General features: G+C 29.5%; 1 long non-coding RNA gene across 1 annotated transcript; it reads left to right on the top strand.

The window, feature by feature from the left end:
* Positions 1-304: 304 nt before the first annotated feature.
* Positions 305-3,877, top strand: LOC131644754 (uncharacterized). The gene is made up of 2 exons (XR_009296632.1): positions 305-3,209; positions 3,685-3,877. It is a non-coding gene; the product is annotated as an uncharacterized LOC131644754 (long non-coding RNA).
* The last annotated feature ends 248 nt before the right edge of the window (positions 3,878-4,125 follow it).

The following is a 4,125-nucleotide window of genomic DNA, read 5'->3' as shown; positions in this document are numbered from 1 at the left end:
TATATATATATATATATATATCAGAAGAAGTCCATTTTTAAATAATTATTCATTATTAGTTGCCAATATATCTCTAAACTTTTAAATTAATAGTCTATATATCTGTTTTGGATTGAAAATCAAGTATAAATTCCTAGAATCAATCATTGTTTGTTCTCAAGAATCAACTCTCCAAGTTGTTGTGGGGGACACACCATACATAACCAAAAAAAATAATTCAGTTAAAATATTTTATTATATTTTTTTAAGTAAATAAAATGAGTGATAACCGTTGAGTGATCACTTCCTTTTCTCCCTACTAGTATGATCAATAAATGATTGCAATTTGCAAAGCATGAATCTGTCCAATTATATTTTATTATTTTTACAATGGTCATTATTAAAACAGCTTGATGGCTCACAAAGGGATAAGCACAAGGCTTATAAAACGACCCATGAACAAACAATATTGAATACCAACAAACAACAAAAAGCCAATCACCAAGCAAAACACTAATATAAGAAGAGAAAACGCAAAGCTTGAAACATGAAAGGAATAAAAAGAGGCACAAATATTTTTAATATTTCAATGGTCATCTCTGCTCCAGGTGAGAGAAACACGTATCAGAAGAGTTCATTCATTGCTTAGATAGATACCACCATTTTCTTTAGGAGAGATTAATGTGGTTGCTTTTTTTGTTTGATCCTATAATGATACATGTCGCTCTCACCTGGAGCAAAGCTGCCCAATGCTTCATAACACCACGAACGAGTTAAGAAGCTGCCATCAAATCTTTCCTCTAAAGTCTAAACTGGTGAGTTTATCGTTAAGATCTTTGGTTTTGGAAAAGTCTTCATCTTTACTTTATTATGTTCGACAACATGTCATTTCAATCTTATAATTCATAAAAAAAAAAATCACTTAATTCTTTACACTTCATGAAACATTTTATATTGTATTTACCGATCGAATTTTCTAAAATTGGGAGTTCTGAAAAGGAAAAATCTATTAATATAAGTGTTATCACTTTAGTGTTTTGAATTGATTGATACATTTTTAATAAATGTTCCCACTTTAGTTCTAGAAATTTTAAAAAAATAAAATTATTTTCCATAATTAATGTGTTAGTTATGACTCTAAGTTCGTCTGATGCTTTTACTGTCTTCATACTTTTCGTCTAACCAACGCATTCATGACCTCTTCAAATGGTCCATAATGAATATTCTAAAATTTCATTTTAATCAGAGATTTCACAAATGAGAAACAAACAAGACCATCTCTGTCGTCCTCGGTTTTTCTCGTGAGATACGAACTGACTCTTCTTTTATTTTTGAGTTTTGAAAATCAGAGAGTTGTCACCGACTTTTATTTTATCCAATTAAGGAAAGGTTTATAAAAGAAATAGAAAAAGACCTTTAAGAGATTTTGGGTTCGGGGGTAGGTTATACAAAGGGAAGGTATTAGCACCCATTTGTATCCATGGTTATCCATGGGCTCTTAATTGCTTAGCTCACTTGTTTGAATCATTTGTCTTGCCTTGAAATGCTTGTATGTGGTCTTAAAATACCTTTGCAAATTAACTTTGTAATGATCATTGTGCGGATGTATACAAAGTGTTTTATCTTTCGAAAGATATTTTGAAAAAAAGATCTTTAACTTCGTAATGATCCTTGTTTGGATATATACAAAATGTTGTCTTTTTTTGAAAGTTTTGAAAAACAATGATATATGATACATTTGTTGTTTTGTTTGATTTGAGCAAGCAATTGGGAGATCTACCCTAAGTTTATATGGTCTTTTCCTATTTCTTTTAGAAAATTCTCCTTTGACCGGATGTAAACAAAAGTTTGGATTTGTATTTGAAACAGTAGAATTGATTTTGAAAAGAGTAACAGAGGGATTACCCTAAGAGGTGCAAGTGTGATTTGTGTTTTGTTTCAGATATTGTTGTCTTTTGAAATTAGTGATCTAGCGCTTCATTTTTTATCTTTTGACATACACGCAGTTTTATATGTACAGAAATTAAAGTGCGGGAATGTAAAATGCAGAAAATAAATCTACGCTATTACATCGATTGTGCGGGAAATATAAACTATGCTATTTACATGATTTTGACAACCTATACACTTATCTAGGAATTTAAATTGCAATAAGATAAAAGGAAGTATTTTTGGATTTTTTAGATGGTTGATTTTAATTAGAATTAATGCATAATTAATTTAATTAAATAAAAAAAGGTAGAAATAAAATTTAAACCTAAAATAATAAGTTTAAAATATGTTCATATTGCTTGTTAATTAATTTTAAAATAAAATTAATTTTTTTTGAGATTTTTTGAAATGATTTTTTGAAATTATTAAGTTAAATTAACATATAATTATACAAATAATTACACACATAATTTAAAATTAAAGAGATAAATATTCTAAATATGTACAAAATTAGTTTATAATATATAAACCTAATTTAATAAAAAGAAAATATTTTTTTTGATTTTTTTGATAAGTTGAAATAATTAGAAAGCAAATATATAAATATATACTAATTAATTAAACAATATATTTTAAATATAAAGAAAAATAAAATATTTTTTTGTATCAAAAAATAATATATTATTTTATAAACCTAAAAATATTTTTATTATATTTTTTTTTATTTTTAAAACTATTTTTTAATAATTTTAGAAGTTATATTAAAAAAGGAATTAAAATTATTAAAGAAAAGATCCTGTGTGGTGACTTATGGTGGATTATGGTGGTCTGCGCATGCTAGGACGTTGGATCAGATTATTAGGTGATCTTGTGGTTCAGATTTGAAGTCACATGGTGCACGTGGATAGAGAAGCAACATAGGATAAGTCAGCATTCAAGATTTCCAGGTGGGACCCACGCGAAGCTGACCAGCGAATAGAAAGAGTGGGATATGCCACGCGTGTTGGTCAAAGTTTCAAACTTACTATTCATCATCTTCTTCCTTTTACCTGCGGAATTAGCTGCAGACTTACCTGCAGAATTTCCTACGGATTTTCCTTCAGATTTCCATGCTTTTGAAAACCTACAAAAACGGCCATGAACAAAAACAAGGGGCACCCAAGTCGACTTAAAATGACCTCCTGAACACGATGGTGGCGTTAGTTTTGGCTAAAAACGCATGGAACATGGTATTCGAATGTTCACATACTTGAAAACTCAATAATGGTGCATGAGAATTCTTACGTGGAAACTTGCATGTAAGTGTGTTCAAACCTTTCCTAAATCATCTTGGAAACTTGTTAGAAGTGTTAGTTTGCATTAAAACATGTTTAATTATGAGACACGAAAGTTAAAAAAAATGCATGAATATGTAACTTTTGAAGCATGAGTTTTATGAACATGTAACCATCAGTAATGATCCCAACTTACTATATTAGGTCCTAGGAGATGATTAGAATTATTATTTTGTATTGATAGTAGTTGGAACTATGAAAACGAAAATTACAAGTATTTTGATATTTTTTGAGAATTTTGTGAACTTCTTAGCTATTCCTTTGATGTATTTTCGTGTGTCTATTGTTGATGAAGTGTTCTACTTCATTTATAAGCAATGGAGGTGCTGCAAAGCTAAGCTAAGAAGCATTGATTGCTTTTTGAACTTTTGATTTTTTAATATTAAAAATCTTTGAATTTTTGACCATGGCTTGATTTTCTTCATCCCTCTTGCTCTAGGCCTGCTATGTACCTTCATGCTGCAGAGTTGAATCATTCTTGATGGCTTTAGCTTAAGATCAAAGCATTGTACCATTATCTTTCACCATTTCTTTTTTAATTTAACTTTAAATGTAATAAAATTAAACCAAAAAAGAAATAAAAATGTTATGGGCCTTAGGTTGGTCGTGGGAGGCCCTTAGCATCATTAGAATCATGTTTGGATCATGAAAACTTGGCCTCTTTTGGAAAAAAAAACATTTTTGATCAATGTTGGTTTCATGCATTTTCCCAAAAAATAGCCAACTTCAACAAGGCATAAACCCCTCAATTTTGATCATATGAAGGAGTTCTTGTACTTTTTAGAAACCTCAAGATGTCCTCTACAAGCTACTTTGGAAACTTTTTTTCATTTGGAGAAGTTATCTTGATGTTATGGCCTTAGACAAAAAACCACTTTTT

Source organism: Vicia villosa, linkage group LG1 (genome assembly GCF_029867415.1).
Source record: "Vicia villosa cultivar HV-30 ecotype Madison, WI linkage group LG1, Vvil1.0, whole genome shotgun sequence".
Classification (NCBI taxonomy): Eukaryota; Viridiplantae; Streptophyta; class Magnoliopsida; order Fabales; family Fabaceae; genus Vicia; species Vicia villosa.
This window is presented reverse-complemented; position numbering and strand designations above follow the sequence as displayed.